The 14,031-nt window shown below is 39.5% G+C and overlaps 1 pseudogene; it reads left to right on the forward strand.

Moving 5' to 3' along the window:
• Positions 1–13,296: 13,296 nt before the first annotated feature.
• LOC101590806 lies at positions 13,297–13,713 on the forward strand (annotated as a pseudogene).
• Positions 13,714–14,031: the final 318 nt, after the last annotated feature.

A 14,031-nucleotide genomic window follows, 5' to 3' on the forward strand; every position in this document is an offset into this window, starting at 1 on the left:
TAATGAATAGAATGATTTGTTCCAATGGTGTTTGTAAATAGGATCTCAAGTCCGCATCTTGTACAGCAATTAACCACTAAGAAGAATATATGTAGTGTATTATCTGTTGAAACTGTACTTCTGATTTGATTTGAAACTGTCTCATTGCTATCTGCTTATCAATAAAACTTTGAAAAAAAAGGATACAAGTTCAATTTAAAAATTTCTTTTTCCTCCCTAGAACACAATCAACCTAGGAAAATACTTTCCACCAGCAAATGAGTTCAGCATTTCCTTTTTACTTGTGGGTGGCCTTCTTTCATCTTCAAATACCTCACCATGAAATAGACTTTTCCTCATGAAGACATCATTACATTTGTGGGGGTGGGTCACTTTTTCCCAAGATCTAAGAGGAAGCTTTGTACATATTTGCAAATTTCACAGATTTATACAACCACAACCAGATAATTATATCCAGTTTCAAACTATCCTGCATATTTTTATCTTGAAGGCCAATGCTCAATTACTCTGTGTAATTTTATTTTATTTATTTATTTATTTATTTATTTATTTATTTATTTTTGGTGGAACTGGGGTTTGAACTCAGGCCCTTGCACTTGCCAGGCAAGCGCGTATTCTATTGAGCCATCTCCCCGGCCCCTACTTTGTGTAATTTTAAATTTCTGTTGAAGAAATTCCTTTATATCTCTTACTGATGAATCCTAATTTTTTTTCACAATGTAAGTCAGTAACTTGTTAGTAGGGTTCTAGAGTGTTGTGGACTCCTTGTAGAGATTCTTTCCAGTTTCTAGTTGTCCTGAGCAGAGAACTGTAATGGTAGCAGTGTAGCAAGATTTTATATTTATTAAAATTTAGGAAAAGAAATATGTTCTGAAGAGTTAGTACAGGGCAATTTAAAGTAGGGAAACAATTATACTGGGCAAAGTGTGCAATGGGCCACCGGAAAATAGTACAGTGACCATGAGGCACATGACCACCATCTTTTATATTCCACAATCTGACATCAGATCTAGTTTGTCTTACCAAAACCCTGCTTGGTCTTGTGTCAGACTATAGGGACAGGAAACACTGTAGGTAGGGGACAGATAGGGTGAATGCCTTCTTGGGCATTATTAAAAATTAAGACATCTTTGATCTCTGCAGCCAGACTCCAGCAATTAGAAATCAAAAAGCAGCTAGACCATGAAGAATTAGAAAAACAAAGTTAGGGGCCGGGGAGATGGCTCAGTAGGATAAATGCTTGCCTGGCAAGCCCAAGGGCCTGAGTTCAATCCCCGGTTCCATAAATAAATAAATAAATATGAAAGAACTAAAAACTGAGAAGTTCCCAGGTAGTACAATTAACAAAAAATTTGAAGACTTTCCCCTTATCCAATCCATAAGTCTAAAGTATCTGTCTTTAAAGCCTCAACCCAGAATCTTATCCTCTATCAAGGACAGGGAAAAGGTTGCATGGCCAGAAGAAACTCAAGTTTAGTATAAAAGACAAACCAAGGAGCCAATCAGATTTCTGGAATCTATACAGGACAAGGACCTCAATAAGTTGAACTGCAGATAAGAGATCCATGTGTTATTCACTTTTGAATATTCTCTAATCATCCAGAGGAATTGTCTGCCATGTCTATTCTCTCTTTTTCCCCTTTCCTTACCTTCAAATAAATTGTCTTGTTTTATTTTAAACCATTTCTTTAGTTCTTTTACCAATGCTGAGCTTAGGATTACAGGGAGCTGCATGTCCCAACAGAGCATGGCATAACATGGGAGAGCAATGGCTTGCTGTCCACCCCATATACTACAGCATGACACAGCACGGCATGGTGTACAACCTTAGCAAGACATTACATTAACTGGTACATTGGGCCAGAAACGGCAAGGCTTTATGTAATTTTTTATTGGACTAAGATTTATGATCCTGTTGGCTACTGGGAGAGCAGAGGAGTGATCCTTGCTCACCACACACAATACCTGCAGGGACTCAAAATCAGTAAAGAAGACATATGGGTAATGTAAGCGACCAGCTTTAGGGCCTTTAGTCACAGATTAGCTGGAACCATCCTTTTAGGTTTGTCCCCTATGTAGTGGGTTATAAGAAACCTATTTTTCAAAAAGTACATATTCTGGCTACCACTAAGCTTGCACTGGTGGCTCTGCTGATTTGGGACTGCAGCCAAAAATTAATGTTAATGTCATGAATTTGTTGATATAGGGGAAAGAAATTCTCAACCTGAAAGCTATCTGGAACAAGTTCATGTTCTCTATGATTGAAGGATGAATCTTAAGAATAATGGAGGTTAAGAGCAGAATATATTTATTAGGAGAAAGAAAACTTCTGTCCAAGAGAGGGACAGGAGGAGCCCCGAGTTTGTTGCCTAGAAACCTGCCTTTTCCAGGTATTTTGATACAGCAAATCCATGAGGTGAGGCAGGTCTAAGGTGAGAAATATGGGAACTTGCTAGGAGGACATGGAGTGGGGCAAAACTATGGTCAATCAATAAGATCATAATTGCTCAGGTAAAATTGATTAAATCAGGATCAAATGGGGAAACACAACACACAGCAAGAGGACATGAATACAGAAGAGGGGATCTTCTTATAGGGGGTAGAGTTAGTGATTTTTCCTGGATTTTTCAAGATGATTTATATCTATTTATAATGTCAATCCCTGATATCCATCCCTAGGGAGGTATGTGGTAACTTGTTTCATCTTTTGTCTTGAGCTCTGGCTTACAGTGGGTTTGTCTCTCCCACAACATTATCTTATCTTCCATAATGGCTCCTTCAAAGGTCTAGCCTTGTGTGCCCATAATATTTATATTTAACTCAGCTGCCTACAACACTATTACATGCTGTTAAATGGGTCTTCTTATGAAACGTAAGTTTATATCTATGAATTATGAATGCCTTTTATCAATGATAGGACTCCAACTGCCATTTAAAGGGCAATAGGCCGGTAACAATTCTTAGACTCGAAGGACAGGTTTCACTGGTATAGTCTGGCCTAGTGTCCCTTTTACATTCAAGAGTGGAATGTCAAGTCTCTACTGCTTCAATTTAATTTCCGTTTGATCCTTCCCTGGTGAGGAGAAACTTTCTATTTTGCTTATCTTTTTTTTTTTTTGGTGGAATCGGGGATTGAACTGAGGCCCTTGCACTTGCCAGGCAAGCACTTGTTCTACTGAGCCATCTCCCCGGCCCTCATTTTGCTTATCTTTTATTCCCACCCTTTCCTGCCACGGTGTGCTTTTCTTTTCTTTTCTTTTTTTTTTTTTGAAGAATATTTTTTGCTAAAGGTTGAGAGGGAGAATCCTAAAATTAGCCTTTCTTTCCTGTCCAACAACTAAGACTCTCAGGTTGAGTTAACAGAAAAATAAGCGCTTTTTCATGAACACAAAAGACAGAAATATCATTTTAGATGAGAAACACATACTCCAATTCTGGGTCAGATGAGACTTCGGAATCTTGCTTGCCCAGGAGGACACAGGAGAACATGCCCAGTCCATTGTGTCCTGAGTAGTTTCCTGTCTAAAGGGCATGGGAGACTGAACCTGAGACAGTTAAAAAAAAAAAAAAATCAGCTTTTGGCAGACACTAGAGGGAGCTATTTCTATAAGAAGCACACACATGGACCAAAACACATATAATTTAAAGGAAAGACTTCTAAAGTGCTCTTTTATCTCCCTTTCTGAACCAAAGGTCATAAACTCAATCTGCTTGACAGTCATAGTTCTCTTCTTTCGTGTGATCATCACCTAAGCCATGCAGATGCAAGTGCTTTATTAAGCGGTTGGTGATATCACTCACGGGTCTTGGTGAACTCTGTGGACTTATGCCTACAAAGAATCCCATAGTTCACTCTTTATTCTCACTTTCTCACTCTACTACTACCAGAATAGGCCCCAACCTCCTTGTTCTCCTCTCCTCCTCCTGGTTCTGGTTCTTGTATGGGGTGGAATAATGAATGTGCATTTACTAACATGTAATTTGTGATTGTTAGACAATGGATAGAAAGTTTAAGCTGTTAACTTCTTAAGTAGGTTTGAGTAAAGCTTAGTCACTACCATTATAAAGGGAAATTGCCTAGATGATTATAGAAAACCCAAAATGTCCAGGAGACCTCTTTGTCCTAGGGCCCAGGGCCAAGATTTCTTCTGGACTATTACCTGTCTCTATCCACAGAAGTGATAAATCTCCCCACAGGCTAGAATTTTCCAGTGTCCTTTTTGTCATTGTTCAATCAGGGATAATTAGGGCATTCAAACAAGGACCTGATTCAATCCCTCTCATCTCTTCTATCTCATCTTCTATTTATTCTGTCACCAACATACTATCCCTAGCAAATTGTTTAGACATCTCAAATAAATGTTAAATCCTTATGTAGAGCAGTATGTCAGGGAGCCCCTATTTTTGTTCTATATTTTAGAGGTTCTTGATTCAGGATCTTGGAATAAAATTAAAGATCAAGGCTAAAAAGACAGAGATTGTTTAAAATGCCATGGCAGGCCAGGGTTTCTCAGATTTTATAAGCCAAAAAAGAAAAACATTTATTTTTCAATCTTGCTTTTAGCAGCTATTTTAGCCCCCTTAAAGGAAAGAGTCTTCTGGGAACTTTCTCCATTTGAGACATGGTGCAGTTACTGTTACTGAGGAAATAAGAGCAGTACAGAAACCTTGGTCCAATTACTCAAAGAAAAAGATTCAATTGGGGCAATGATCTAAGTCCATATATGAGTAAGGCAGATTAATCCCTAAAATGGTAAGGAGCCAGAGAGGGAGTCAAGGCTACACTTGGACTTCCTGATTGAGTTGTCCTAGGTAGATACCTACAACAAGTTGAGTCCTAGACATTTTCTTAAACAGGAGATGTCCTAGGCAGAATCTTACAAAAATGTAGTACGAGTTCTAGAAGGCTTTCTTTTCCACTTGGAATCGGGAGAATTTTGCACTCAGTGGGTATAAAAGAGATTCTTACACTCAGTACTTCTCTTATATGGAGACTGAGACATCAGACTATCCCCTAGAATGTCTTCTTAAGCACTAGAGCGAATTAGATCTCCGGAATTATGAAAAAAAGGCCCTCGACTTTTACTGTACTAAAGCTTGGTGAGAACATCCCTTGGCAGATCCAAAAGAAGTATCCAAGTGGGGTGGGCTGTAAATTAAATACTATCTACCAATTAGACCTGTCTTGAAAAAAAATGGTGGAGAAGTACTAGCTTGTATTCAATCACCCATTAGTCTGAAAATTTACCCAGAGTGGATGTCTCAATGTTCCACTGACCCTCCCCAGTTAGTTGCTTTGAGACCAATCTCTTTTCCTTGTCTGAGTGTGTAGGGACTCAACCTTGGGTCCCCATCAGGGCAAGAACACAAAGCAGAGGGGCCCCTCTTCATGATCCTCCTTTTAAAGAACACAAACACAGAGTGCAAAAGAAAAGAGGATCTCTGGAGATGGGTTGTGTCATAAACTATTCTTATATTTGTTTAAAGATCATAGCCAAATATATCTTCATGTACTGTAGTTTACAAGCAATTGTTTTATGTCTGTCTGTCCCATATCATGCTCATGACCAGATGCAATGCTTACAGCTGTTTTGAGTGCAACAATTTCTTTGATTCTCTTTTTTTTATTTCCATGGAAAACAATTTATATAGGTTAAATTATTTCTTTTTCTTTTTTTATTTTTTTAGGGAAGGGTCTACAGGATGTTCAGGGTCTCACTACTAGATTGGACTCATAGTGATTCTCCTGTTTACAGCCTCCCAAGAGGTGGGATTACAGGCATGTATCCCCACGCCCAGTCTAAAAGTTGAGAATGATTTGATTTTTTTTTTTTGCGGGGGTAACTGGCTCAGTCTGTCTTAAGGGCAGAGGCTAAATTATTTCTGTCAGCCAATCAAAATAATGTCATGACTGACTTTACAAATGCAATGGCTACTGTTGCCTGTGTACAATAACCTGGGTGACTGTCATTGATCAAAAATATTATGTTAATTTTTATGACCTAATTTTGATTAAGATAACTTAGTGGGGATCACTTAGACTTAAGGAAAATGCTTCCCAACACACCCTTTGGTGAATAAAGTAGCTGCATGGAAAACAATTATTTAAGTTGTCGTCCACTAGAGGGAACCCTAGTAATTTCTATAGCCTTATGTGAGCCAAATCCCAATGAATATTAGGTATATTATTGTAATATGTTTACATTGATTATTAGCAAAGCGTTAAGCTCTGTGGGGGTAGAGCAGTAAAGTTTTCTATTAAAATATGCTCTGGGTACAAAACTTAATTAAGGATCAAAGGTTTCCACATAGCTGCAACACTCGTTGCTGATTTTAGGGTGTAATAAATGTATTCAAATCTTGGGCTGGGGAGACAGCTCTGCTACAAATGGACTAAAACATGAGATCTGAGGACTACTGAAAGACGAACTATTATGAGATATTGTTTGTCCTGTTAAACTCCTGTCATTGGAGTCAGGAGTGGACCTAATGGACAGTGATTGGTTCAGGACCTGCACCTCCTTGATAAGGCTGTGGTGTCTTTACAACCAGTTGTGCCCAATCCTTACATTTTATTGTGCACATTCTGGCCTCAGCCAGCTGTTTCACTGTCTTAGATTTTAAATGCTTTGTTTTGTGCTCCACTGGTGGCTCAGGGTTAGAACTTCTTTACCTTGAAAAATCCACCAATGGGGATGGGACAATTCACCTGGATAGTCCTACCCCAGGAGTTTCGAGGTTTTCCCATCTTTTGGGCCCAGCCCTTGCACAAAGCCTGCTAGAAGAGAAAATGAAGGCATCACCTTATTTAGATGATCTGATGCTTTGTGGAGATACAGAGATCCGATTATAGGAGGGAACTGAGTCCTTCCTTAATTTTCTGTCTCTTGAGTTTACAAAGCATCCCAGGAGAAGGCACAAATCTGCCAGTCCAGATCACCAATTTGGGCTGCTCATTTCTCAAGAGTAAAAAGGGGAATTAAGTCCAGAGAAAATTCAAAACATTCTACACTTCTGTTTGCCAAGACATGTCAAACAGCTGAGAACCTTTCTGGGGGTGACGGTTTTGCAAAAATTGGATTCCATGATATGCTAAAAAGGCCACGCACCATTTATCACTTTATTAAGGAGACCTAGCCCTTAGACACCATATGGCAGCTCAAAGAACTTCTGCAACTGTAAAAGTTGAACACTGTGTGTCTATTCCTGATCCTTCCATAATATCTCCATAGTTGTTCAAGATATTAGAAGATAGGTTAATACAATGTCAAATTCTAAATTTCCATGGACCTTTTCCTTATCTTCTTTCTGGGAGGTGATCATTGGTTCTTCCTGGTAAAAATTATTGGCCATATTAATAGTATTACTGATATTACTGTTAGGCCTACACATGTTTAACTAGTTCTTTGGCTTTGGGGCCTCCAGACTTCAAGCTATACATCTATCCGAGGTGAAAACACCTAGTGCACACTGAAAGCTTCTAGATATGCCCTCTAAAGAATATATCTGACCAAAACTCTGTCCACCTTGAGCCAAAAATAGATAGTGTTTGTTGTTTCTTGGCCTCTCACACAGTTAGAGGCACCTCTTCAGAGGAAAAAGTATTATAGGCTTTAGATAAAATCATAAAATTAACCGTTTCCTCTATACCACTGATGTAACCAATCTTCTCTTGCTGGGTGTTGAATAACTGAGGTTTGGGAGACCAAAACTAAAAAGATAATTGGGATGAGAGGGAAGGCAATATTTTGGCGCTGGCCCTATAAAGTCAACAAGGACCCTATATATGATGGGATTTTTCTACAGTATCTGACAACTTTGGTGAATCCAACTTTCTGAGCAAAGAGATTGTTGGACCCCAGTGGACAGGAGCTGACCAGTGTGCATCATGCTAGGAGGATCACTAAAGGGAAAACTCTTCCCATGTTTCCAAACAGTACCATGTGGTCTAGCACAGATCATGATTCATCCTGAAAGATGACACATATGTCAGAGGTCAAGCTGAAAGAGTGAAGAGTCTCTGACCATGCTCCCAGAAGGAATACCTTAGGAGACTTCAATGATGTTGATATATTAAGAGGAAAATTATGATTGACAAAGATCTCATCTTCACTTGGTCTTGACCATCCCAAAACAAGAGGGCATATCCAGAGATATGTATGAGTAATAATGATATAGTCTAGACATACAGAAAGAAGCTACAATTACTTATACCTGCTGACAGTTCTAAGGGCTGATTGCAACTGCAATTCTAATTCTTTAAAACCAGTGCTAATATGGTTCTTTCCTCAATCTGCCTTTCCATTCTATTTCCTCATTTTTGGTTATACATGCTTTAATCTCTCGGTAGTTTGTTTTTCTCACCTAGAAGCTGCCAAACCAAGTGGTTGTACAGATGAAACCCACTGCAAAGTGCCAGGCTTCTTTCACTGAGGCCCATCAGACAAACCTCCCTGCTAAAGCCTTCTATCTTCTGCTCCCCAACTATGACCCCACTCAGTTCAAAGAAGCCAGACTGGTGATTATCCTTTTCCTCAACAACAGCTGCATGGTTGCCTCAGAGAGAGGAATGTAGGAAGAGGAGATACTATAGTAGGGGAAAGATAGGATGAAGGGCCTTATTGATCTTTATTAAAAATTAATAAGAAAGCTTTGACCTCTGTAGCCAGACTCCAGCAATTAGAAGGGCAAAGGATTCTGAGCAATTAGACAAAATCAAAGAACTAGGGACCAGGAAGTTCTGAGGTAACACAATTAATATAAGAATTGCAAACCTGGGATATAGCCTGATAGCTCAGGGGACTAAAGCACCTGCTTGGGCTGAGCATAGTGGCCTGGGTTCGATCCCCAGTGTGCAGTGCTGGCCCCAGCTATGGGGCTCACTGAGACAGCAATTGAGACTGGGTATAGTGGAGCGAACCTATAATCCTAGCACTTGGGAGGCTGAAAGCAGGAGAATCACTACGAGTCCAATCTGTGCAGTGAGACTCTGTAGACCCTTTCTTAAATACAGAAAGAAAAAAAAAAGAATTCCAAACTTTCCCTTAGTTCTTAAGCCTAAAGTACTTTTACTTAAGGGCCCCAATCCATAGTGTTATCCTCCATTAATGACAGGGAAATGTCCCATGCCTGGAAGAAATTAAAGGTTTGGATGAAAAACAAGTCAGGAAGTGAATCAGATTCTAGGTGTCTATGTGGGACAAGGATCTCAATAAAAGGAGGTACAGAAAAGAAATCCATGATTTATTCACTTTCAAATACTCCCTACTTCTTCAGTGTAGCTATCTGCTCTCTCTGTCTCTCTGTCTTTCTGTCTCTCTCTCTCCCTCCCTCCCTTCTCATCTATCTGTCTTGTCTGTATGTCTTCTATAAATTGTCTTCTTTTTTCTTTTTAAAAATCCATTTCTTCAGTTCTGTTATTGATGCTGACTTGAGGATAACTGGGAGCTGCATATCCCAGCAGAGCATGGCATGAAGTGACACAGCAGTGGCTGGCTGTCTACTCCTGGGTGTTACAGCAAGCATAACATATCATGGTGTACAAACCCTCCCCACACATTACAAGACTTGAAGATAGCACTCTCTGATTTGTATCAGGTGCAGGGACCGGGTATATGTGTCCTGTATATCCATGTTTGGTAGGTTATACTCACTTGAGCCGCTGGTTATAGATGCTATAAACTTTTACTTCACTTCTCCTGGGAGAGGTCAATCTCTGTAATTCTTAATGAGTTGCTGAAGGTGTGAAGTTTTCTGTCATCATAGAGCTACTTCTCGCTGAAAGAGGCTATAGGCACTGGGATCATGTGCTAACTACTTTGGGATGTTGTGCCTCACCAGCTCACCAGCTAGGCTGAGGAAAACCTGTCAGAAGACAATGAGAAGATAATGAGAAAAGAAAAGATAGTGGAAAACTACTGAGTTCCCTGTTCACTGGGAGAAAGCTTGAAGTGTAAGGTTGGGGATTGCTATGGGGTACATCTAAATGTTTCCAAAAATGTCATAGATTCACAAATGGGGATTTTTGGAGTGACTTAATCATAGATGTGTTAGTGGAACATGGGTCAGTGATTTTGTATTAGTTCACTGATGGTATTATAGTTGGCTGTGATGTTTTGAGGTGAAGTCTGGTGAGAAAAGATTGGTTACTGTGGGCGTGGCTTGGAATGGTTTTTATAGGTATACCTCCTCCCTTGATGGGTATCTGGATTTTTTTAACCTCTTCACCTCCTCTTATACCAGCCATCTCTCCAAAGTGGTGGTCCCAAGCAGTGAAGGTGCTTATCTTATCCCAGACATCACTGTTATGTGACTTAAGAGAAGATCCAGTGGTGGAAACAGTAGACTTCTGCAGTAAACGTTGCAGCAGGAAACCAGGTGGACTCCATGAGCTCCCCAAGCCTTTACCATTTTCTCAATAAAAGTATTTATAGACAGTTGATGTCATGAATAGGAAACAAGAGAAAATACCCAGTCACAGAAGTATTTCTGGCATTTCCTGGGATGTCCCTGAAATCCTGAGCATGCATTCAGTTAGCCAGGAGCAGTCAAACCTCTTCTGAATTCCCTGGCACTTCGTCAGGAGAAAATCAGAAGACTCATGGCTTTTACAAGCCAGGACTTAAGTCTTAGTTGACTATGCAAAAGAATGTTAGCAGGTAGGTGCACAGACCACTGAGCAATCTCCTAGTGTAAGCACCTGAAAGAAGAAATACAACCTGAAAGGTATAACAGATATAGTAAAATGAAAAAACAAAACAAAATGAAACAAAAAACGGAACTTACTTATTAAACAATGAAGAGGAGACAAAAGACAGGAACAAAGGTAGGGAAAAAACATGCAAGTGTATGTACATGGTGGCTGAGGTGATTGTACTGAGAACTATCAGTTTTTTTAAAATAGTAGTTAATGTGTAGAATTTTCACCTTGACTACTCTGTATGCTGATATCTGCAATCTAAGCAACTACATCATGCACAGCAATGTGTAATACAAAAGCCATACTTGAATGCCTGTCATCTTGGTCTTCTAATTGTGTACAATTTCTAATGTCATATCAGTTATTACTATACTCCCTTTAAAATAAATTTTAAAAAAGTTAAGAGAAGAAAAACAGAGATACTAAAAAAATTAAGGTTTCTTGAAAGCAAGATAGTATTCAATCATATGTCCAATCTTACATAACTATATCTGTTAAACTGAGCAACAGATTTGACGACAAAAATAGATATTATATCAACCATTGTTAATCAGCTACTCTTGTTTTGAAAATCTGTAACATATTTAACATTGTATATTACCCTGTTTCTGTCCTTCTGATTTTTGTTTTTGCTTTTGTTTTACTCTTCCAAATAAAACTAAATTAAATTTAAAAAAGAAGGGGCCAGGGAGATGGCTCAGTGGAATAAGTGCTTCCCTGGCAAGCACAAGGGCCTGAGTTCAATCCCCGGTTCTGCCAAAAAAAAAAGAATATTAGCAGCCACTCAGATTCATAAGCTTAGATCCCTTTGCTCACCTCTGAATAAAGAAATGGGCAATTTGTTTTGGTAACAAGGAAGGATTAATTCAAAGCTAGCTCTGAGGTAATGGTGAGGTCTATTTGTCTCAACTCACCATCCTCACTACATCCAAGTCTGTAAGGGTGTTTAATAGTAATCAACAGAGGGAAGGGAACAGACAACAGTGATATGGATCCCCACACTGGCTTTGTTTTACTTCAGTGTTCTTCAGCTCACTCTCTCTGTTCTTGTGGAATGGAAGCTGAGATCGAATCTCCTGATGCCAGCATGTGCTATCCTGCCACTTATTTTGGGCTGAAGAGGGGTGTTAGTTATGTGCTTTACAGGATGAAGTTTTGAGAAGTTACTTATCCCTAAAAGAAAAATATAAATTTCTAATTCTATTTATACTGCTGGAGACAAAACTTTCCTTCATATATGAAGAAGAAATTATTTCTCACACACATAAGAATTCAGGATTATTCATCTCCACCAGAACAGCTTGCAATGCTAAGAAGGTCTTCAGCAAGAAGAAAAATAATACAGGCCAGAAACTTACATCTACATTAAGATGACAGTGGTTTAGGGGAGAGGGGTCTGAAAACAGGGAGAGGCCTCTTTGGGCTTTCTGGCTAATCCTGACCAGAAAAAGTTAAAACTTTACTGAAGGTGCAATTAACAAGAGAAAGTTGGTAAGTCAAACAAGTTCCCTAAATTAGCTTGATGCTGCCCCCCACCTTACAAAGGAAACAAGGGGTGACCACCTAAAAACAGATATATTGATACATAGATATACAGATATAGATGTTTAGATATAGATATATTTATATATTCTCTATGTTTCTCTTTGCCTAATTGCCAACTCAACCTTATAGGTAAGGTACCTTTTAAGCAACACATAAATTCTAAAGAAAGGACTTGACAGGGTTTGAGAAAATCAAATAAAAATCATTGAAGAATCTGCATGTAGATGCTGACACAGCGGGCTAGGGGTCTTAGGAACTGGGATCCATCTATGACAGTCCAGGAAACCAATTATATTATGACAATTTTCACGTAAGGGAAAAGGCTTTGGCACCCAATAAATACAGCCAAGTACAAAGAGCCTTCAGAGTCTCCATCTTTCTAGAGATCCCCTACTGTGATTTACCAGGATAGCTGTCTCCTCCTTTTACTATCTTTGCCATAAATTGTCCAGCAGTGTGTCTTCCTTTTCTTACACTTTGTATCTTTAATGATATTTAGTTTATGAATCCCGTTAAGCAGTACAGCAATAGCACTCACTCCCTGAAGCAGTGGTGCTTGTCCCCTGGATTAAACAGTGGGAGAAGAAATTAATACATGCCTAACTGTGTCCTCATCACTGTTGTTCACATCAGTATGTTAACGCCCCATTTAACATGTGAAACCCAGTACAACTTAACCAGGAAGAAGGAATCTTCACTTTCTGTTCTGAAGACATTATTTCAAGTATAATCATCAAATATGTGAGAATCTCACATACTATATGTTTAAGTATATAATTTTGTTTTCTGTTCTTCTAAGTAAATTATGCCTCCTAGCATGTAAACAATTTATAATCATAATAATGATTAGAATTCTTTGGAAATTATCCCACATAGATGCAAATTAAAGCAGTTGAAAAGTATGCTAAGGGGCCGGGGAGATTGCTCAGTGGAATAAGCACTTCCCTGGCAAGCGCAAGGGCCTGAGTTCAATCCCCGGTTCTGAAAAAAAAAAGTATGCTAATCATATATAAATGTATTCTCACTAGAAAACAAATAATGCAGGGGTCACTATGGCATGGCTACAGCAACTCTGGATTTAGGAGGCGGTGGACTCCATGGTGAAGAGTGTGGAAAGAGAGAACATCTGGAAGATGCAGGACATCAAGTTCTGGTGCAGTGCCAGCTGCTGTGAGGACAGCCAGATGTCCATGCAGCAGGTGCCGCTGTGCATTGAGAGCTGCCATGTGCCTCTAGCTCAGGCCCAGACCTTGGTGACCAATGAGTTGGAAAAGTTCCAGGACCACCTGGCCCAGTGTACAATGCATTACAGTGACAAAGCTAAAGATTCGATAGATGCAGGGAATAAAGAGCTTCAGGTAAAATTGCAGCTGAACAGTTGCATGGCCAAGTGTGCAGATGACCAGTTGAACCTCATTCCAACTCTGACCAAGAGGATAAAGGCATCAGTCTCATCTTTTGAGAAATAAAAAAAGTCTTTGCCAGTAGCCACGGGGGTTGAGGGCAGGAATGTATTTTAAACTTTTTAATCTTCTATTTATTTATTTGGTACATGGTATCGCTACACAACTTAGACTCATAGTGATCTTCCTGTCTCAGCCTCCCTAGTGCTGGGATTATAAGTGTGAGCCACCACACCGAGTTTCAGGGCAAGCATAGCATGCCCGGGGTTCCGGAGCTGGCATGGCATGCAGTACTGGGGACTGAACTCTGGTCCTTGTGCTTGCCAGGCAGGCACTTAGACTGCTGAGCTGTCTCCCCAGCCCAGGAATCTATTTTAAAAGAAT

The sequence above is a fragment of the Octodon degus genome, unplaced genomic scaffold (assembly GCF_000260255.1).
Source record: "Octodon degus isolate 3935 unplaced genomic scaffold, OctDeg1.0 scaffold00171, whole genome shotgun sequence".
Classification (NCBI taxonomy): Eukaryota; Metazoa; Chordata; class Mammalia; order Rodentia; family Octodontidae; genus Octodon; species Octodon degus.